The 23,002-nt window shown below is 47.7% G+C and overlaps 1 long non-coding RNA gene across 1 annotated transcript; it reads left to right on the top strand.

Annotated features, from left to right (window-relative positions):
- Positions 1 to 14,570: 14,570 nt before the first annotated feature.
- LOC119470348 lies at positions 14,571 to 22,503 on the top strand. The gene is made up of 3 exons (XR_005199242.1): positions 14,571 to 14,639; positions 20,980 to 21,056; positions 22,176 to 22,503. It is a non-coding gene; the product is annotated as an uncharacterized LOC119470348 (long non-coding RNA).
- The last annotated feature ends 499 nt before the right edge of the window (positions 22,504 to 23,002 follow it).

The following is a 23,002-nucleotide window of genomic DNA, read 5'->3' as shown; positions in this document are numbered from 1 at the left end:
ATGTGAGTTGGGAGGGAGTAACCAGAACACTGGACTAGGAGTCCAGGCATCCCCTTTCTCCTGGGCCAACAAGGGTCCAAAGGATGCAAGGAAGAGACCGGATCTGCAATGGTGGGGACAGGAGCCATCACCCTCAGGGCAGCTCAGGAAAACTCCAGTCCCAAGTAGAAGAAATCTCCTGTCAGGCCAGGTACGGTGGCTCATGCCTGTAATCCCGGCACTTTGGGAGGCTGAGGCGGGTGGATCACCTGAGATCAGCAGTTCGAGACCAACCTGGGCAGTGGCAAAACCCAGTCTCTACTAAAAATACAAAAATTAGCCGGGTATGGTAGTATGCACCTGTAGTTCCAGCTACTCGGGAGGCCAAGCCACAAGAATCGCTTGAACCCAGGAGGCCGAGGTTGCAGTGAGCCGAGATCACACCACTGCTCTCCAGCCTAGGTGACAGAGTGAGACTCTGTCTCAGAAAAGAAAAAAAAACCCTCCTGTCCCACATTCTGAGTTTCATCTGGGCCCCCAGAGGCTAAGGAGGATTTGGGGACCTCCACTCCTCCCATACACACTTCTCAAGGGTCCCTCAAGATCTATTTCAAGATCAGGGGGAGACGGAGCCCTACCCTAGCAGAGGGCCAGAAAGCTCTGCAGGAGGAAGGCCCAGGGCAGCGCCAGGGTAATGGAAGTGGGTGTGGAGGGGAGGGGACTCAGAAGGCTCTCAGTCTGGGCTGATATAACCTGTCTGGCCTTGGACAAAGAAGGCTCATCTGTCATCAATATTTCCAACCATCTTCCCAGCCTCTAGCCCTGGTCTGTGCCAACCAGAGCTCAGTCCTAACCTCCAAAACAGAATTATGGGCCCAGATATGAAACATGTAGAAAAGGCCACAAGCTCACCACCCTCCCCACCTGCCAACAGACTTGTACAGAGGTCACAGTCCTGGCACAGGCAGACCCGCATAGTTCTGCTGATGGTGGTTCCATTTTTTTACAAGGAAGGATGGGTCAGTGTGTCATAGTCACTAGATCCTGACTTCAGCAAGGTATTTGTTCAAATTCAGACAAGATAGAGAAATGTGGGCTGCATGATACATCTAGGTGACCCCAAAGTGTCTGGCCCCCAATGCCATGTGTGGTATTGCCAAGCTCTCTCTTTGGCCTGGCTTTTTTCAACTTATCATTTCCTTGAATGAAGAAATTATGCTCATGGAAGCTCTAAAAGTGAAAGAGAGAGTTGAAGCAGGGTGCAGTGGCTCACACCTGTAATCTCAGCACTTTGGGAGGCCGAGACGGGTGGATCACCTGAGATCAGGAGTTTGAGACAAGCCTGGCCTACATGGTGAAACCCCGTCTCTATGAAAAAATACAAAAATCAGCCAGGTGTGGTGTCACACGCCTGTAATCCCAGCTACTAGGGAGCCTGAAGCAGGAGAATCCCTTGAACCCAGGAGGTGGAGGTTGCAGTGAGCTGAGAGCTGAGATCATGCCCTTGCCCTCTAGCCTGGGCAACAGAATGAGACCATGGCTAAAAAAAAAAAAAAAAAAATTGAGAGGGCCTAGGAATGTTCTGTAGAGTTAAAACAGAAATCCAAAAAGTCTGTAAAAGACGGAAGGTTAGATGAAAACCGAAAAACAAATTGTAACAGAGATGGATGTAAAGTCCATTATTTAGGCTCAAAACCCAGCCACAGACGTTTAGGATTAGTGAATCCCCGTTTGGTTGCAGTTCATATAAACTTTTCATTGACCTTATGTTAAAAATGAGTGAACTGCTTTTCAGGTTTCTTTAAATGGTAGGTATACGCACTGGTTAACTTAGCTGTTCAGTGATTACATCAACGACCCCAGTTTGCTTGTTTGCATGTTTATTTTGTTTTGTATTTTAACACATTTCTGTTCTGTTTGCCTTAGTTTGTCCTCTTGGCTTTCAGGTTAGTTCCCCTCATGGTCATAAGATAGCTGCCACAGTTCCAGACATAACATCTCTGCTCAAATTTCTAATAGAAAAACAGGACAGCCCTTTTAGTGTCTCTTTTTAAAAGAGTGGAAACCTTTCCCGGAATCCCCTCCTGGGCTTCCTCTCCACCTCGTTAGCTAGATTGTGTCACATGCTCATACACTTGCCTAAATTATTCACTGGGAAGAGAAATGGGCTCACTACGACTCCCTGGACCAGTTATGAAGGAGGGTGAGGACTTCATTAAAATCAAGTTCTCTAGCCTGGGCAATGTAGTAAGACCCTGTCTCTACCAAAATAAAATAAAATAAATTAGCCAGGTGTGGTGACACCTGTCTGTAGTCTCAACTACACAGAGGCTGAGGCAGGAGGATTGCTTGAGCCTGGGAGTTCGAGGCTGCAGTGAGCTATGACCACACCACTGCACTCATGCCTGGGTGACAGTGAGACCCTGTCTCTAAAAAAGAAAAATAAATAAAAATAAAAATAAGTAACCACTTTATTTTACAGTGGCTCATGCCTGTAATCCCAGCAGGCCTCCTTAGGAGGCAGAGGCGGGAGGATCACCTGAGGTCAAGAGTTCGAGACCAGCCTGGACAACATGGTGAAACCCCAACTAAAAATACAAGAAATAGCTGGGCATTGCGGTGCATGCCTGTAATCCCAGCTACTTGGTAGGCTGAGGCAAGATAATTGCTTGAGCCCAGCGGGGCAGCAATTACAGGGTTGCAGTGAGCTGAGATTGTGCCATTGCACTCCAGCCTGGGCAACAACAGTGAAACTCAAAAAAAAAAAAAAGAGAGAGAGAGAGATTAGGTAACCAAAGTTCCTGCTCTAAAGTTAGTGAACTCTCCATTATTAGAAGCATTCAAGTAAAGACTGAATAAAGCCTATCAGAGGCATAAAAGGAGATTCTTTCAATGGGTCAGAGTTGGATGTGACAACCCTGAGGCCCCTTTCCGTGTAGTTCACATGCATACACATTTCCTCAACAAGGGGCCATGGCTGAAGATCTCATGAGAGGGCTTTGTGACTAATTAAATACAACCCCACACCCTGTGGCCACCCCTTAGTTTAACACTGCTCATCCTTCTCTATCTCAAAGACCCCATCTCCGTCTCCTCTCCACCACCACATCTCGGCAGCTCAGGCTGTCCCAAGAGACTTGAGTGAAGACACAGGCAAAGACAGAGCAGGGGCTTCAGGGCTGAGCCCAGCCTCCTGCCCAGATGTGGGCTCTCTGGACCCATCCAGGAATGAAATTAACACCCACAGCAACAGGCATCTGGGTAGCTGCTCCTGTGCGTAAGGCACAAGGGACCAAGGGAGAACTGGCCGCTTGATTTTCAACTCAGAGCTTGCAGTGAAATTGGAGGGAGGAAGAAGGGACACATGATGGAACCAAAAAATAATTCTATTTCCTTAAATCACATGTGAAAAGCAGCCAGATTTCTTATATCTAAGTAGAAAAGTAGTAATCCAAGATCCACACTCAACAGCAGATGAGTGGGGACAGGCAGGGGCACTCTGGGGCACTGACAAAGAACAGTGCTGTTAAAAATAATAAGGCCAGGTGCTATTGTTTACAGATTACAGTCTGCGGCTTAGACTTTAATCCCAGCACTCTGGGAGGCTGAGGCGGGAGGATTGCTTTAAGTCCAGGAGTCCGAGACCAGCCTGAGCAACATACCTAGACCCTGTCCTATTAAAAATAATAATAGGAGCTGACAATAACAATAAAAGTGGACATTTCCAGATATGTTCACATTTTCCTTGCTTGGCCAATGTCACCAGCTGCTGTGTCCCCATTAGGGGGCCTGGGTGCCAAGGGACATTAAGAAGAGATAAGCCCCCCTGTTCCTATAGTCTCTGATGAGACTGTTATATCCTTGCTATCTATAAAATAGGACATAATAATGTTTGTTTAAAAAAAAAAAAAAGAAACTCCAAAATATCTGAGTTTCCTATGTGTTGGGCCTGGTGCTAAGAACTCTGAGTATATCATCTCATTTAATTCTCAATAACACAGATGATCTCTTGGTGTCCCTTTAAAGCTTTGGGAGTCACTCTTCCCTTTTCAGATAAAAATTGTTCCACGCCATACAGTCTCCAAGATTCCTGAGAATTGCCAAGACCTGGCATTTTCATGATTCCCTCTCATTCTGATTTCCTCTTCTCTCTCAATCCTGTTCTGACTCAGTTATTGAGTTCATGCAATTTTTTTTGGGGGGGTAGGGGAGTGGATTGTCTTCTTGTTGATCTACAGAAGAGGAGATACCTAAACCAGACTTGGGAGACAGGGAGAGTCCAAGAAAGCTTCCTGGAAGAAGTGACAGGTGGGATCTGTCTCTTGTCCTGATTTTCCCCCCCAAAATGTTGCTAACCTATGGCAGAACTTGTAAGATAATCTTACTAGAAGTTGGGAGTAACTGGGCAGTAGGTAGGACCTTCTTGAAGCCTACTGAGCAACTTGAAATTTAAAAATCAGACCTCTTGCTCTTGCCAGTTTCTCCTGAACCAGTCATATCTCCTGGATTCGGTCTTCAGCCTCTGCCCTCCAATCCTGTGGCTGGTCCCCCTCATCCCTACCCTACTCCCCCATTTCCTGGTTCTCACCACTTCCTGCTGAAATGGCTTTTGTCTTTGGAGCAGTTCAGCCCCACTCTTTGGCCCTCTCTTCCCACTTTCACTCTGGCGGGTAGAGAGCTTTATCTGACACACTCAGTGGGTCATTTTTCAGAACAAAGATCCCTGTCTCCCTGGCGGTATTGCATGCCTTTCTCTAGAATACAAAGGCAGCTAGAAACACACACTTGACTCATAGCAATTTCATGACGCAGGGATCACCATTTACATAAGAGGAGACTGAGGCATTGAGCAGGTAAGAGGTTTGCTGAAGCTGAGGTCACAAAGCCGCTAAGTGGCAACATCCGGATTTGAAATAGGTCTGTGGGCTCCAGACTATCCCTCTTCACTGTGACACACACCTTCAAAGAGGTAAGTCTTGAAGAAAGCTTGGTGGGAGGGAACAGCCAGAAAGAGAAATCCAAGGCATGAGGCAGAGCCCGAGACCTGCTGAGCCTATAGGAGTGAGCCGGGGCAACTGAGGCAGGGAGCCTGGGAGGAAGCCATCTCCAAGGCGGGCAGGAGATAAGTGGGTGGACTGGAAAGCAAATTAGGAGGAAAACCTAAGGGGTAGTTAGGTCAAATCAAACAGAAGGACTGAGCGTGTGGGCTGACAGAGAAGCAGGAGCCAGGAATAACGTCCAGGTTTCTGATCGGCAGCGGGAGTGATGCTCACTGAGACAGTGGCCAGGCGGGCAGGCGGGGAGCGGGTGTTCAGAAGTGCTCAAGTTCGCACATGTGGGGATGGAGATGCTCTTAAGCTGCTCAGCTGTTGCTCCTGAGACAAGCCCACACTGGAGCGGCCGGCAGTCTACAGATGGTAATTAAAGCTACGGGGAGGATGAGCTCACGCAGGGAGAACTCGTGGAGGGAGGAGGCAAGGACGGGGATCCACTCGAGGAGCACCGCAGCAAAGGGGGAGGGCGGCCTGCAAAGGAAAGCAAGAAGCCAGCCAAGCCCAAAGCCAAGGTCAAGGCCAAGACCACAGGCACAGCAGGGCTCCGGCTGGCACCCTGAAGCTGGACTTTCAAGCAGGCAGCGGCCCACATGGCCAAATGCCGTGGAAGGCAGAAACATTGGGAGAACAGCAGTTGGGTTTAGAAGTGGTAAGGGGGTTGATTGGAGAGGGGACTTGGTGACTTTGTAGACACCTGATGGTGCCACTCAGAGGAAAAACACCTGGAAAACCATTTGTTAAAAAAAAAAAAAAAACTGAATGAGAGAGGAGAACATCCAACAGCAAGGAGCGTTAATCCTCTCAAGATAGGAGCTGGGGGAGAAAAAATAAGACACGATCTGAAGAGACACTGGGGCCAAGGGAGAGAGGGTTTAGTTTGTTTTGTTTTAAGCAGGAGAGTTGAGCCAGTGGCTGTAGGGGGAAAGGGGAGGTAGAAGGCAGATGTGAAGATTCAGATGGAGGCAGACAGAGATTGCAGCTCAGGAGCAGACTGACCCACCAGCCTCTCCTAAAGACACGCTCTGTCAAAAACATCTGAATCGATAGAAATCCACGAGGAGGTCAGTGCCTGGCCACGAGCCACGGTCCCAGGAGGGTCAGAGTAGGAGTGGAAATGGCTCCTAGTGGAAGGAACAGCTGGGGCTGGGGAAGCAGTTCCCAGGAAATACAGTGGCAGCCTGGGTCCTTCTGGGCCACCCATGCCCCCTGCCCCAGCACAGGGGCCGCAGGGAAGCTCTCTGTGCACCTCCTGCAGGCTGTCTGTCTGCTCCTTGGACCACCCACATGGGCTGCCCTTACTGGTTTAGCATGGACCTGGGTTTCTCTCTTCCTGTGCTCTCTGGGGCTTACCTGTGTGCCTGCAACTTCTACCTGAAGTCACCCTGTCCCCTGGCCTGGGTGTGGAGTATCCCAGCTCCTGGCTGCTCGATTCAGAGGAGGTGTCCCAAAGCCCTCATACCCAAAGAAACTGAATTCTTCCTTGAGCTTGCCCTCCCCACAGCCACTGAAAGATGTCTGCAAACAGACCCAGCTCCACCAGCCTCTCTTCCACGTCCCTGGCTTGGTGACTTCCACCAGTGATCCTGTCCCTACACGATGACTACAACAGTGGCCATGCACTGAGCCCATGCCCCTCACTGACCCATTCCTTTACTGAATACTCCTGCCACATGCTCCTCCTGGAGCTTTACCAATCGCTGGGGATGCAATGGGGAGCAAGTCAGATTTGTCCCTGCCCTTGTGTGACTTGAAGCCTTCCATCTAGCATCATGCTAGACACTGCTTGTGTTATCCTCTGTATGCTCACAGCAGCCCCATGAGACAAGAATGACTACCTCTATTTTAGAAAAGAAGAAATGGAGGCCCAACATGGTAAGAATTCCACAGCTTATAGAGAGCAGATCCTTAACCCACACCCTGGGAGGCTCCGCTTCCTCCACCCAGGGCTGCCTCAGCTTCTCGGAGCTCGGGTTCTCCAAGTTCTCTTCTAAAGTGACTCCTCTCCCCTCTTCCTTCTCTCCAAGGAGGAAAGTGTGTATTGTTTGAGTCTGGAGACCAAGGTCTGAGGCTCGGCTCCTGGATCACACCTGGGTAACCTGGAAAGGACTATTTATTTCACGGCTCAAAGCCCTCCTCGGTAAAATGAGCGAAGATGATCCCTCCCCAGATAGGCGCTGGGGGGATTACATGAGGTCAAAGACGTGAAAGTGTTTTCAGAGGCACTCACAGGCAAGGAGTTATGCTTATGAAAACTTTCTGTAAGCGGAAGCCTGGCATCAGCAAATTACATATTAACCCGTATTGCAGTTACTACACTTCCTGTCCCAAGCTGTTTACACTGGGAGTGCTTTGCTAGCTGTGTAATGAAAGGGTTTTCCTCTCCCAAAGGAATGTTAGATGTCTCCTAGCAGGGAGAGGAAAGAATTGGGGGCCTTCCTTGCACTTCTGAAATCATAGCCCAGAAGGCTGAGACTAGCATTTGCTGAGCATTTAGTATATGCCAGGCACTGTACTACTGTACTAAGCTCTTTGTGCACAATGCCTCATTTATTTCTCATAAACCCTTAAAATGAAAATACTATTCTTACTTCACAGATAAGAAAATGAATGTATCTGAAGCCACAAAGCTTTGAAGTGGTGAATTTAGGACTTAGAGCTAGGCCTGTCTGACTCCAAAACTCACGTTTTCCCAGGAAGAAAAACCCAGCGCAGCCACAAATCCCTGCCAAAAGCGACCTCCTCCCACTGCAGCCTTAGCACCGCCACTCTGATGCTCACTGGTGTGCCTCTGTCCGCCTCTGCACCACACAAGCAGCTCTTTGAGGACAAGGACTGTGTTGAACTCATCTTTGTGTTTTCAGCCATCAGCACAGTGCCAGGGCCAGGGACGGCATCAACAAACATTCTGCTGAATGATTGAATGGTCAAAGAATAAATTTTTCTTAAGGATAAAATCGTGACTCTTATACAAATAATCAACCTATGTCAAAAATTGTATTTAGCTCATTAGTTCATGGGGGAATCAGTAAGATATTACCATTGGTTCAAAGAAAAACTCAAAGAACCTCAAATATAGCTCTTGCAGTCTGCTCCGACTGCCATAAGAAAACACTGTAGGCTGGTGGCTTAAACAGTGGAAATCTATTTCTCATAGTCCTGGAGGCTGGAAGTCCAAGATCAGGGTTCAGGTGTCTAGAGGGGGCTCACTTCCTGGCTTGTGTGTCCTTTTGCTGTGGACTCACACATCCTTTCCTCTTCGTGTTATTACCAGTTTTCTGTAACTTCCAGGCCTATAAAATAGCTCAAAGACCATGAAAGCCTGAAAAAAATCCCAGAAGGGTATGCTAGGCAAGACACCCAATCATCTTTTTGGTCCATTTCAAAGTCTCACAATTTTTCCCTGTAGAACGAATCAATGAAAACCGTTGTCTGGGATGCCGCTGGGATGTCCACTCCCCCATCCACCCCCAATCCCATCTCTCCGGGGCTGCACTTTAGCATGCCTCTTTCATCACCCACTTCCATCAGACAGTGGGTGGTCCCACAGCTTGGCCCTGAAGCCTTTCAACTGCCAATCAACTCCACCCACAGTGATACTGACGCCCCGACTCACCCTTACAACTGCCTGTGGAGTATCTCTGTTGTATGCAGTGGAGAAAGAAGGCTGCATTACAATGTCCTAAATGGAAGGGGCCTCTGACTCAGAACAGCCACAGCAAGGGCAAAGGTGGGCTGGGAGGGAGGACCCTACAGTGCATGGACTCCCTTGCCACTCTCATTGGCATGGGCCCATGGAAGATTTTAGCCCAGGAAAGAGGGCGCATGACACAGTCTTATAGGAAAGGGCCATCCCCAGGCTCCCTAGACCTCAGGGCTCCTTCACCAGCTAGCTGGGCACCATTGAAAACTTTAAGACCTCTCCAGAAACTGCACCTGACAGGGGGCTAAGAGTGTAAGAGGAAGATCAGGCATGTGAAGGAGGTTCCCACCAGAAAATCAATGGAAAGCAAACCCTGGGATGTCTAAATGCCAAGAAGAGTCCAGCTAGCTCACTGGAAAATTCAACCTTGACTTCAGATCCCCTGAAAAGCCAACATTTGCTCTTAGAAAACAATTTCTGATGTCTTTCTCTGCCTTCCTCTTATGCAGGTCAAGTTCTACTTGCAGAATGGTGTTTGTGATGCAGTTCCATGGTGTTTATCTCTGGAATAACAGTGGGCACAAACTGGCCAAGACCCCCATCAGCAGCTGACAGCCTCGCATCTCTAGCCTGCACTAGCAACAGCATCTAACTAGTTCACTGGCCTCCAGTCTCACCTTTTAACCCATCTCACATGGATGCCAGAGTCAGCTTTCTAGATACATCTGGCTTTATCTTTTTTGTGTGTAAAGTATTTCTTTGGCTTCTGATTGGCTCTCTGTAAGATAAAGATCTGTGGTGTCCAAGATGTGTCACAACTGCCCCCTGCTCACCTCCCAGCCCTGTTTTCATCACTCCCTGATCCCTTCTTTGGGCTCCAGCCTCACCAGCTCCTGGTAGTTCTCTGGATCCCCCAGGTCATTTCTCCCACCTTTACTCACACCCTTCTTCTGACCAGCTCCTATCCCTTCAGAGACTGGTTCATGTGTCTTCCCAGTACACATGCTCTCTTTCTCTGCTCCAGCATGCCTCTGTCAATCACCACATCGCTCTTCTATGTTAACACGCCCTTCCACCAGACTATGGGCTTCTTGACAGCAAGCATTGTTTTCCATACTGTTGACAGGTGTCCCCCCAAAATGCATGAACATCTAGAACCTGGGAATGTGACTTTAATTTGGAAATAGTGTCTTTGCAGATATGATCAGGTTTAGATGAGTTCATACTGGATTAGAGTGGACCTCACTCCAAACAATTGGCATTCTTTTAAGAAGCGGGAAATACGGACCCAGGGGCACACAGGGGAGAATGCCGTGTGAAGACAGAGACAGATTGGAGTGAGGCTCTGCTAGCAACTGCCAGAAGCCATTAGAAGCTAGAAAAGAGGAGTGTGATGATTCTTTTCTTGAACCTCAGAGGGAGCATGACTCTGCTGTCACCTTGATTCTGGGCTTCCAGCCTTCAGAGCTACAAGAGAAGAAACGTCTGTTGCTTTAAGCCATGCTGTTTATGGTAATTTGTTACTGCAGCCCTAGAAAACTCATAAGAGTTCTTATCGGAGCCCCTAACTTGGTGCTTGGTAAATGTTGAAAGAGTATATTAATTTAAGGTCTTACAATACACTGCCTGCCTCACTCCCTGGCCTCAAGTTGTAGCTGAGGAAGGGAGGGAACACTTGGGGCAAGAGTACTCCCTCTGACCAAGGGAGGCAGGCTCAGTCAACACATATTTATTACATACTTAGCAAGTGCAAATGGCTGTACCCGATGTAGTGAATCAGAAACTGCTCCTATCCTGACAGAAGTGACCTAATGTCATGGTCAATAGTATTAGTCCGTTTTCATACTGCTATAAAGAACTGCCTGAGACTGGGTAGTTCATAAAGAAAAGAGGTTTAATTGACTCACAGTTCAGCATGGCTGGGGAGGCCTCAGGAAACTTACAATCATGGTGGAGGGAGAAGGGGAAGCAACGCACCTTCTTTACAAGGTGGCAGGAGGGAGAATGAACGCAGGAGGAACTACGAAACATTCATAAAACCATCAGATCTCATGAGAACTCACTATTGTGAAAACAGCGTGGGGGAACCACCCCCATGATTCAATTACCTTCACCTTGTCTCCCCTTTGTCACATAAGAGATTATGGGGATTATAGGGATTATGATTCAAGATGATACCTGGTGGGGATACAAAGCCTAACCGTTATCAATAATACAGCCATTGTCTGTGGAATGGATTTGCCTCTCAAGGACTCTGAGTGAGGCTCACTTCAGCATGGGTGACTGGGGCTGAGCAGCTAAGGGAGGTGAAGATGCTGAGTTTGCAGAGAGAGGCTTTTTTTTTTTTTTGAGATGGAGTCTCGCTCTGTCTCCCAGGCTGGAGTGCAGTGGCATGATCTCGGCTCACTGCAACCTCTGCCTCCTGGGTTGAAGCAATTCTCCTGCCTCAGTCTCCCGAGTAGCTGGGACTACAGGTGCCCATCACCATGCCTGGCTAATTTTTGTATTTTTAGTAGAGACAGTGTTTCACCATATTGGCCAGGCTGGTCTCAAACTCCTGACCTTGTGATCCACCTGCCTCAGCCTCCCAAAGTGCTGGGATTACAGGCATGAGCCACCGCGCCTGACCTCAAGAGACGCTTTTAAGGTGACAAACTCCAAACACGAAACAGACTGGGATGAGAGAGACGTGCCCCCTGTGGCTCCAAGACCAATGTGTGGAATTCACAGGAAAACAGATTTAGGCTCAATCTGAGGCCAAGCTTTCTAATAGGAGGGAAAGGAAACCAACACTGCTGAGTGCCTGCCCAGTGCCAAATAACAGCCCCACAAGGCAGGTTTTACTACCTGTCTGCAGACTGAAAAACTAACTTAGGAGACCTGCCCTAGATTCCATGGCTGAGGGCGGAGCCAGGATTGAAGCCCAGGGCTGCCTGCCTGCAGGTAAACACACCATTCCCCTTCCCTAAAGGTCATGTTGCATATCCCCAGAGCAGTGGTTTAGCTGTCCCGGGTGGAATCCAGAGACAGGACAGGCTACATGGGGATGATGCAGAAATGCTCCAACCTCTGGGGCAGGAGGGTGGGCCAAATGACCTTTAAAATCTCCTCTGACTCCAAGGGATTCACTGGCCCTCTTGGGTCTCGTGGAGGGTGTTGCAATCACTTTCCAGCACCTCACTGTCAGTGTCACAGGGCCAGAATCCACACGTGCCCTCAGTAGCTGGCCCTGAACATAGACCAACTCTCAGGCATGGAGCTTGCCTGCTGCACCATCTGTTTTATATATATTTAATATTGATTTAATTTTGGGGGTTTTTTTTTTTTACTTTTTTGGAGAGTCTCACTATGTTGCCCAGGCTGGTCTCTCCAAACTCCTGGGCTCAAGTGATCTTCCTGCCTCAGCCTCCCAAAGTGCTGGGATTCTAAGCATGAGCCACCATGCATGCCCAGCCTGCACCATCTTTTCAGCCCACAGAAAGGAACCTTAAGTGGAGGGTGGGTGGATTTTAGCCAGGCAAGAAGGAACAATAATGTTTTTGGAATGGCATCTACAAAAGGCCAGCGTGAGAGAGAGCATTTTCTGGACAGGGACGTGAAAAAGCATTATCAGTAAAAGGAAGGGAGTAGCAGGAGATAGAGCCCGCAGTAAAGGAAATCAGGCTCGATCTGGAAGAGCCTTGCAGGACAGCCGAAGGGACTAAAATTCATCCTCTACACAAAAGGAAGCCGTTCATAACTTACTTGTACACAGAATACATAAAGAACTCTTATAACTCAGCAATTAAAAGACAAATAACATCTGTAATCCCAGCACTTTGGGAGGCGGGCAGATCACAATGTCAGGAGTTCAAGACCAGCCTGGCCAATATGGGGAAACCCTATCTCTACTAAAAAACAAAAAAATTAGCCAGGCATGGTGGCGGGCACCTGTAGTCCCAGCTACTTGGGAGTCTGAGGCAGGAGAATCACTTGAACCCGAGAGGCAGAGGTCGCAGTGAGCCAAGATGGCACCACTGCATTCTAGCCTGGGCGACAAAGTGAGGCTCCATCTCAAAACACACACACACACACACAACAGGCAACAGCTGGGCACTGTGGCACATGCCTGTAGTCTCAGCTATTCAGGAGGCTGAGGCAGAGGATTGCTTGAGTTCGAAACCAGCCTAGGCAACACAGTGAGACCTTGTCTCAAAAAAATTAATTAAATAATTAAAAATAAAACTAGGCAGCCAACCCATGAGCCATATTTTGCCAATTTTTTGTTGTTGTTGTTGTTGTTGTTATTTTGATAGAGTCTCACTCTGTCACCCAGGCTGGAGTGCAGTGGCATGATTTCAGCTCACTGCAACCTCTGCCACCCAGGTTCGAGCAATTCTCTGCCTCAGCCTCCCAAGTAGCTGATATTACAGGTGCCTGTCACCAAGCCCAGCTAATTTTTGTATTTTTAGTAGAGACGGGGTTTCACCATCTTGTCCAGGCGCTAGTCTTGAACTCCTGACCTTTGATCCTCCTGCCTCAGCCTCCCAAAGTGCTGTGATTACAGGCATGAGCCACCGTGCCCAGTCGCCGATTTTTTTTTAAGTATTGCATTAAAATATTATTTATCTTGATTGCTGGGCTGCTCCCCTCCTGCTAGCCCTGACTTGTCCCCCGAGTCCTCATCTCTCAGACTGGAGGCCACTCTAGATTTCCTTGGTATCAGCTGCATGCCGGGAACCTGAAGGGAGTTGTGGGAAGGACCAGAGCAAGGATCTCAGGCCCTCGAACTGCCTAAAGGCACCTTCCGCTCTGCAAGGCTTTTCCCTGCTGGATCAGGATATTCTGAGAGTTCTGGAGAGAAGCAGGGCATAAACTGCCGGGGGCTTAGCAGATGCACCTGCGGTCTCTATCACCCCCAGGGGTTCTGACCTCTAAGTAGAAAGTAGAGACCCAACGGCTCCTTCTAAATGATGGTTCCACCTCTCTCCTTGGGCTTCCCTATTTCCCAGGAATTTTTTCCTGCGTGGAGGGGCAACTACCCTCAGGTCTCTGCTCTGTGGTTAACTTTTTTTTCCCATTCATCCATCATTTAGTCACTTATTTATTAGTCATTGGTCCCTACTATGTGCCAAGCATTTGCTAGATTCTAAAGATACAGAGAAAACCCCACTACTCTCAAATGAGACCGACCTACACAAATAATTACAGTAAATTTCTGTATGTAAAGTGCAAAAATAAAACCTGTATGTGCACAGGTTTAGCTGTGGCATGGAGAAGGATATGATTACCTGTCTCTGGAAGCCTCAGAACAAGGGGGGTCTGATTCCTCCAAAGAGACAAGGTGTCGATGAACCTTCCCAGAAGAGAGAAGAGTAAGCACAAGAACCTGGATGGAGAAGGTGCAATGGAAACAGAAGTGAGAGAATTGATTGAATGACAGAGAGGCATTGTTATAGCTGGGTAGCAGGCAATCAACACGAGCTCATCTGAGCATGGGGATAATCGTGCTATCATTTCTATGAGGTTGTTGAGAATATTAAATGAGTTATCTGACCCTTAGCACAGTACCTAGCATCAGGTAATTACAGTGTTAACTACTGCTACTCATTAAAGCATTGCATGAGAATAAAAGTTGAATCACATTGATGGATTTTTGTATATGGAGAAAGATTGATTCAATCAACATTTAAACATCTACTGCATCCCCAGACACCTTATGGTTAACTTTCAGAAATTCAATGATCAGTCCTGAGTTTAAACTAAGCCTTCTTGGAATTTAAAGCTAAACTTTCTCTCTTAAGCCTAGCTCTTGCAAATCAAAATCGCTTTGCCCGTAGACTATTGTATCTGCATCTGCCTCAAGTTAAAAAAAAAATCCACTCAGCAACTCAATTGACTTCTTTGTTCTAGCGTGTAGCCGCCCTCCCCAGAGGCATCGATGTCATCGACGCAGTGGGTGCGGGGCGACCAGGCAATAGGAACAGGTAGGTTTACTATTTCAAAAACACTCTTCAGCTTCTTATGAAACTGGCAAGATTTAGGGATGAGGCTTGGGTAATGGGGATGAGGGAAGGCTTAGCTCCAAGAGGTTTAATTTACAGAAGGGTATGTCTTTGGGGGGTCTTTCTTGTTCCTCCCAGGAGGAAATAAAGTATCCTGCTAAACTGTTTCACTTGGTGGAAAATAGGATACCACATATTTACTGAGCCATGCTTTCTTAACAGAGGGGTTCCTCGAAAAGACTGGGAACAATTCTGCTTCTGTAGATTCCACCTGAGGCATCTATCTCATGGGGACAGGGATAGAATTGTCCCAGCTCTTGGAAGGTTAGAGAAATATTATTGCATAGCCTGGAACTTAGAAAATGGAGTTTCTACTTCTACCAGGATTCCTAGCACTCAGAATCTGCCCTTTGGAAAACTGTTTCTGCTATTTGTATTTTCTATTTCTATTTTCTAGCTTTTAAAAGATACAGTTATATTTGAAAATACCAGCCTGTCTTTGGCAGTGCTAAAAGAACTAAAGAAGGGATTTAATTTCAGCATGAGCTGAAGTTAAAAGAGAAAAACAGTCTCTTATCTTTGGGGAGGCTGGTCCCCAAAAAGGTGGGAGACCCCAGAGAGAGAGAAGTCTTGGCTACTGAGGAGGCCTTGAGAGATGGAGAAAGCAGGTTGGGTTCCTGGCTTCCCTTGTTTCTGAAAAAAAAAAAGAAAAAGAAAAAAAAAAGCTCAGGAAATGTCACCCCAAAATATTCAGCTCTGGTATACTGATTACCTCAAACTGAGAGCACTTGGGGTACAGCAAATGTGGGCAGGGGCGCTCTCTGAACTTCCTGCATCTGCCTAAAGATGTCCTCCAAAAAGAAGCCAACTGTCAACTAGCCCACTCCCTAGGAATCTATCAAACAGAGAAGACTGGCTCCTATCACAGGAGAAAGAGAGGAAACTGGGGATCTGGGGGGCACCCACTCAGGCAGACTTTGTCAGACTGTCACTCATTCTTCCAAGGGCCCATTCTTTCCAAATGCCATATACGCTCCCCCAACTTGCCCGCGTTCCGCCTTCTCTCTCCCCTATGAAGAAAGCATCTCAGCTTCTAGATCTCGCTGGGTTTGGGGTATTCACTTTTCCTTCACGTGTTGCTCCTGTGCACGTAATAATCGTGTCTACCTTTTCTCCTGCTAATTTGCCTCCTGTCAGTTTATTTCATAGACTCAATTATGGAAGTCTCAGAGGTAGAGGGAGGGGTATCCCTCCCTGACATGGGTTCCACCCTGTGTGGATCAGCTGTTGTTCCCTTCCTGCCTTGGGGTATCTACAGCAGCTCTTCCTTGCCCTTGCAATGTCTCCCTTGTCACTTGAGCCAGCCTGGAAGGCTTTCTCTCTATTCTCTGCAAGTCACAATCCCAATGTGGCTTTTTTTAATTTTTATTTTTTAAATTATTTATTTTGGGAGTGGGGGACAGAGTCTTGCCCTGTTGCCCAGGCTGGAGTGCAGTGGCACCATGCCTGGATCTCCTGAGCTCAAGCAATCCTTCAGCCTCCTGAGTGGCTGAAAGGGGTGGGAGACACTTTCAGCCACTCAGGAGGCTGAAGAGGGAAGATTGAGGCTACAAGTCCTCACCACCATTCTTAGCTAAGTTTTGTAGTTTTTTGTAGAGCCGTGGGGGGCGGTCTCACTATGTTGCACAGGCTGGTCTCGAACTCCTGGCCTCAGGCAATCCTCCTGACTGGCAGAAGCTCCAGATGCTTTGGGTCTTCCTCACCACAGGCCCCTGCTTCTGCTTACTGTGTGCCAGGCACCAGAGATAAAAATAAATGAAGACTCTGCCCCCTGCCTGAGGAGCCCTGGCTGATGAGGTAAATGGGCTGGGCGAGCCTTCCAGGGGATGCCAGCAAGAGCCCCAGTTCTGGAATCCCCTCCTCCAAGGCACTGAGCTAGGCCCCGTTAAAATTAACTCCACCAATTAAAGGCATCGTGTTAGGAAACAATGCTGCCTGTCTTCTTCTTTATTTTTAATTACAGAGCCTGGCCTAAAGTTGTCAAATCATTTCTAATTAGAGCAGAGTTCCTAAGCAGAAGGCCAGGGAGTGGGGAAGGGGAAGAAGGGATGGAGAAGACAGGGGTTCTTGGTCTCCCCTCCCCAGGCCTCTCTGGCCTGGTCAGGGCTCATCTCTCTCCGGACAGCTGTGACAGGCCGCTGCCCCACTAATGGACAGGCTGTCTAGGGAAGCTCTCGCTGTCCCTCCCTCACCTCTCCGGAACACCATGATTATAGTCATTATGGAGTCACCCTGAGCGACGGGAAGACAGGCGGGTGGTACATTGGCAGCCCGGGAGGCTGGAGGTGGCTGTGGGTATGGCAGGACTGGCTCAGGCTGGGGAACAGAGCCTGGAGAAAGCGCAGGGGTTGAGCTCCTCTCCTGCCCTCTCCGTCACTAGTCGAACAGCCCATGGCTGGCATAGCAAGAGTAGTGGAAGGGCGAGAGTGATAGGCTCTAAACAAAGTGATGTCCCTTGGTCCTGCCTCCAGGCCCCCGCCAGCTTCAGGGAACTCTGCAACCACAGACAGACACGAGGACAACTCCCACATATCATCCAATATGATGGTTGGAAAGAAAGCTTGGGAGGGCAGAGACTAAAGAAAACCCTTGTCCCTACTGGGCAGAGGTCATACACGGGCAGCCTCTAAACTTGGTGGGAGGGAGCAGGGCCCAGGCTCCCACCTCCAGCCTCTGCTCCTAACCATTGCACTCTAACGCAGCCTTTTGGTCCTAAATCTGCAGTTTTCTTTGAAAGTCAAAGTCAGCCTAAACCATTCCTGATGGGGAAGGTGAAGAAAGCACCATTTCCCAAGCCCTTGAGGAATCCCTTTACTTAGATAGGGAGCTTGTGGGTTTCTAGGAAACTTTCACATGCATCACCTGGTTGGAGCCACTGGGTGTTTCCATTATCTCCATTTTACAGAAGGAGAAACTGAGGTGCAGAGGCCTGCTTGGGTCCTTCCCTAGGAGCCATCCCACTGCCCAGCCCTAGCCCAGTCTGGGGCCAGCCTCCAGGCCAGTCCTTGCCCCGTGTGCCACAGAACAGACAAGAGTCCCACTTCCCTTTCTGCACCGCTAATTGTCCTTTTAACTCACGCTGGTGTATTTTTGCCGTGCGATCTGCAGTTTTATTTTTATCCACCTCTCGGTAACAGTATTGGGGCCGTTACTCAGGGAGGCTCCTGGCGCCAAACTGCTCCCCAATTTACAATTGCAATTATGATCTCTGACAGAAACATATGCAGCTGGCGTCAATTTTAAGCAATATTTTGATCATAATAATTAAAAAAGTAACTTATGGCGTGCACGCATTAGATAAATTAATGTTATTCCAAGGCTCTGTTAAAAGGCGTGCAAAGGAGAGAGGAGTGAAAAAGGAAAGGTTCTCAGATTTCTCCAGGGCCTGGGAGTCCCGTCTCCAGCACGATTCACTCTCTGGGCTTACAAATAAACTTTCACATTGAGTCAAACATCTGCATGTCTCGCAAGTTGAATGCTGCCTGTTCCCATTGCTCCCTGCAACACACACGTAAATTTGATGATTTATTAAGGTTTTCAGGTATAAACAAGCACATTTCCTTGTCACTGCTCCCCAGGCCACTGAAAGGATGCTCACATCTCTCTGGAGCATGCTGCTCTAGACCCAAATGGGAGCAGGCTCTGAAGCCTGAGGGGCTGGAATGGGGGAATGGCAAGGACTTCTGATGTCTTTTCCCAGCACACACAGGGCACACACACACACACAGGCACATACATGCTATATACAGACCTGCACCCATGCACTCTCATGCCCAGGCACCACTACACACACACACACACATACACACACACACACACACCCCAAATCAACCTGCCCCAGACACAGGATTCATAACCACATACACCTCACACTCCATCCACAGACAACATCACATAACTGCCACATGTATGTACATCTGCCCTCTTACACATGACCCATAATCACAGAACATGCACCCCACAGTTCTGTTCACATGCACATGTGCACATACATGAATACACAGGCACTCCCATGAACAAATATTCAGGTCCCCAGATACACAATTCATCACCGTTGACATAATTACACTTTCACTTACACACTCACATACCTAACACACACACACGCAGACATTGGTTTATAGGCACATACACAACTGTCTGCTCACAGACACACAATTCATCATTACAAACAAGACCCACACACATAGTCAAACAATGAAATTCACAAATATGTGCATGTATGCACATGGATACACACACTCTCTCACACATACTCCCCTCTCCGCACAGGCAGGACACAAGGCAGCATCAGTCGCTTTTTAACTTTTGAGGGGCCCCCACGCTGATGGCTGCTCCCCACAGTCACACTGTTTATGTCTACAGATACACAAACATTCACACACCACTCCAAGGGCTTTGTGCTTTATGAAATCCACCCAGGTCCCAAACTTGTCCCCTGATCTGGGTTCCCAGGCAGTCCCATCCCTAACCTTAGTGGGGTGAGTGCACCAATGTTTGGGGGTACAGGGGCTAAAGGAGGAAGTCTCATTGGCTTTTAGTAGTGGTTTACTTTTTTTTTTTTTTTTGAGAGAGAGAGTCTTAGTCTTACTCTGTTACCAGGCTGGAGTGCAGTGGCACGATCTCAGCTCACTGCTGCAACCTATGCCTCCCAGGTTCAAGTGATTCCCCTGCCTTACCCTCCTGAGCAGCTGGGATTACAGGCGCCCACCACCACACCCAGCTAATTTTTGTATTTTTAGTAGAGACGGGGGAGTCTCACCATCTTGATCAGACTGGTCTTGAACTCCTGACCTCATGATCCACCTGCCTCGGCCTCCCAAAATGCTGGGATTACAGGCGTGAGCCACTGCGCCTAGCCAGTTTACTTTTATTTATTATAATGAGTGTCACTATTTTTGGTAAATGGTTTAAAAATCTACCTTTTTAACATAAAAAAGATGTTTTAATTTTTGAAACCACCCCTCTAGGCTGGCAGGCCTGTGGCCTGCAACATGGCAGAGTTGAGATTCCAGGTCTCTGAGTCAGATGCTGGGATTCAAATCCTGGCTCCACCACGCAGTGATGAGTGGCCTTGGAAAGGGCTTAGTTCCTGTTTCCTCATTCATCCCTCACCTATTTCCTAGAGTTGTCATCAGGTCCAAATGAGATGAGGAGCTGAGAGCAGTGCTCGGCCTGGGGCATGAGCCTAGTACATCTCATTTGCAGCTGTTTTTGTCCTGACATCTCCTTAAACTCTGTCCTTCCTCGCCATCTGTACCAGCCACTCCCTTTTCTTGTCTCCCTGCCTGACTCTTCCCCTGCCTCTCCTGCCCTCCACCTGGGGGTGCTTAGCCCCTGTCCCTCTGCCATCCTCTCTCTGCATACATCCTTCAGGGGCAACAGCCAGCCTTCAAAGGGAAGTTCAGATCCCTCTGCCTGGCCATCTCTGCCAAAATCCACCTCATCTTTCACTGTGAGCAGAGTACGGCACGGGGTGGGGGGGGGGGCATTTTACCCAATCAAAGCAAAAGACATACTAACACACCGACATCAGAGCCTCCCTGAGCCCTTGCTCCCTGCCACCTCCTCATCCCAGAAGGCCCCTCTGCCTCCCGCTGCCCATTTAACTCCCATCCCAGCTCACCACTCAGCTAAAGAAAGCCCCACTCACAAAGTCTTCTCCAGCCCACAGAATCTCTCTCTCCTCTGACGTTACCATCAGACCTGGGATTCTTTTTTCTTTAAAACATTTTTATTATGAAAAATGACAGACATACAAATACATATAATACAACAAAAAACATGTGCCCAGCATTTTTTTAGTTCTACTTTTTTATTTTATGAATGTTATACATCCACAAGGTTTAAAGAGTTACCTAATTCTACTGGGTTTGAAATTAAAAAACAAACCGCCTGTAATCCCTTGCTTTCCGACCCTTCACCCATCCCAGGCAGAGGCAACCACTCCTTAGAGGCAACTATTTCAATGCTTTTAGCTGATTCTTTCGATATTTACCTCCAAATCTCTTTAAAATGTGCTTATGTTGCTATGTCTTTGTTATTTCATTTTTGGCATTATCTATTGACTTTCCATTATCGAGCACGAAGATTTGGCTGTCTTTCCCCTCCTGCCATCACACGCACACTCCTCCTCTCTATCCTGATGACTTATGTATATTGCAATTTTTGTTAGATCAGTATTTACATGATTGTGACGGTAAAGATGCCATTCTCATACTAGATCCTTTATAAGTGATGGCTTTTTCCTCCTCTTTCTCAGGAACCTTGTAGATTCTTCTCTTCATGATGTTGCACCTTGGTGTGCGCTATTTTTTCACCGTGTTGGACACTTGGAAGGTATTTTTAGTCTGAAAACTCATGTTCTTCTGGTCTGGGACTTTTCTTGAATTAGTTTACAACCTCCCCTCCTCTGTTTGGGTTTTCTTTCCTTCATGTAGAGGACTTTCTGGATTGCTCCACTAATTTTCTTATCTTTTCTATTTTCTATCTCTTTGTCTTCTTTGTTCCGTGTATTAGTCCGTTCTCATACCGCTATTAAGAACTGCCCAAGGGCTGGGTACAGTGGCTCACTCCTGTAATCACAGCACTTTGGGAGGCCTCAAGTGTGAGTCCAGGAGTTCAAGACCAGCCTAGCCAACATGGCAAAACCACGTCTCTACTAAAAATATAAAAATTAGCTGGGCATGGTGGCGTGCACCAGTAATCACAGCTGCTTACGAGGCTGAGGCAGAAGAATCACTTGAACTCAAGAGGCGGAGGTTGCAGTGAACTGAGATCGCACCATTGCACTCCAATCTGGGTAACAGCGTGAGACTCTGTCTCAAAATAAATAAACAAACAAACAAACTGCCTGAGACTGGGTAATTTCTAAAGGAAAGAGGTTTAATTGACTCACAGTTCAGCATGACTGGGGAGGCCTCAGGAATCTTACAATCATGGTGGAAGGTGAAGGAGAAGCAAGTACCTTCTTCACAAGATGGCAGGAGAGAGAAGTGCCAGCAAGGGAAATGCCAGACATTTATAAAACCAGATCTCGCGAGAACTCATTCACTATCATAAGAACAGCATAGGGGAAACTGCCCCAAGGATCCAATCACTTCCTACCAGGTCCCTCCCATGACACATGCGGATTATAGGAATTACAATTCAAGATGAGATTTGGGTGGGGACACAGTCAAACTGTATCATTCTACTTTCTGAGAGGCTTGTTTGAGCTCAACAATACCCCAAAATGAAGGCGTCAGCAGCAGCCTCAGAAGCAAAAGTTTTTCTACGATCTTCTCCTGCCGTCTGTCTCTCAGTCCGGTTCTCCCTCAAGGCCAGCCACAGAAACAAGAATCCCTTTTCCCCAAAGCCAGCCATGAAACCTAAAACTATTACTCTCATTTTCCCTTTGCCTTTCTGTGTAAAAACTGGCCATAAAGAAATTATCTGACCTACCTTGTTTGATTGTAGGTTGCGACACCCCCTAATCCAGAGAGGGTCCTGATGCACACCCAATGGAAGGAATGCGTTCTCAGAGAGGCCAAGAAGAATCTGGACAGACAACCCTGCTGGGCTTCCCCACTCAGTCTATCGGCACTAGGTCAGACTCTCTTTCCCCCGATTGTATTTCTACATAGCTATCCATCCTCCCCTTCTGCACATTACATTTTCTGCAAAACTCCAGAGATCTGATGGCTTTGGCCCCCACATTTAAACTTAATCCTCTAATGCTTCTATTGAAATTTTCAATTTCTCCTACTATATTTTTAATTTCTAAGAGCTCTTCTTTATTATTTTATATAGCATTTATTTCTTTTTTCTTTTTTTTCTTTTTTGAGATGGAGTCTCGCTCTGTCGCCCAAGCTGGAGTGCAATGGTGCAATCTTGACTCACTGCAGCCTCCACCTTCCAGGTTCAGGCAATTCTCCTGCCTCAGTCTCCCAAGTAGCTGGGATTACAGGCACCTGCCATCACGCCTGGCTAACTTTTTGTGTCTTTAGTAGAGATGGGGTTTCACCATGTTGGTCAGGCTGGTCTTAAACTCCTGACCTCATGATCTGCCAGCCTTAGCCTCCCAAAGTGCGGGGATGACAGGTGCAAGCCACTTCGCCTGGCCCTATTTCTTATTTCATGCAATTATCATCGCTTATCTCTCTAAGGGTATTAATAATTGTTCTTCGTAAGTTTTCTTCTTCCTACATTGCACTTAACACTGTTCAGTTGCTTATGTCTTGTTTGTTTTGGTGCCTTTCACGTTGGTGGCTTTCCCTCATTGTTAGCTTCTATGTGAGAGCTGG

Source organism: Cebus imitator, unplaced genomic scaffold (genome assembly GCF_001604975.1).
Source record: "Cebus imitator isolate Cc_AM_T3 unplaced genomic scaffold, Cebus_imitator-1.0 Scaffold28, whole genome shotgun sequence".
In the NCBI taxonomy this organism is placed as follows: Eukaryota; Metazoa; Chordata; class Mammalia; order Primates; family Cebidae; genus Cebus; species Cebus imitator.
This window is presented reverse-complemented; position numbering and strand designations above follow the sequence as displayed.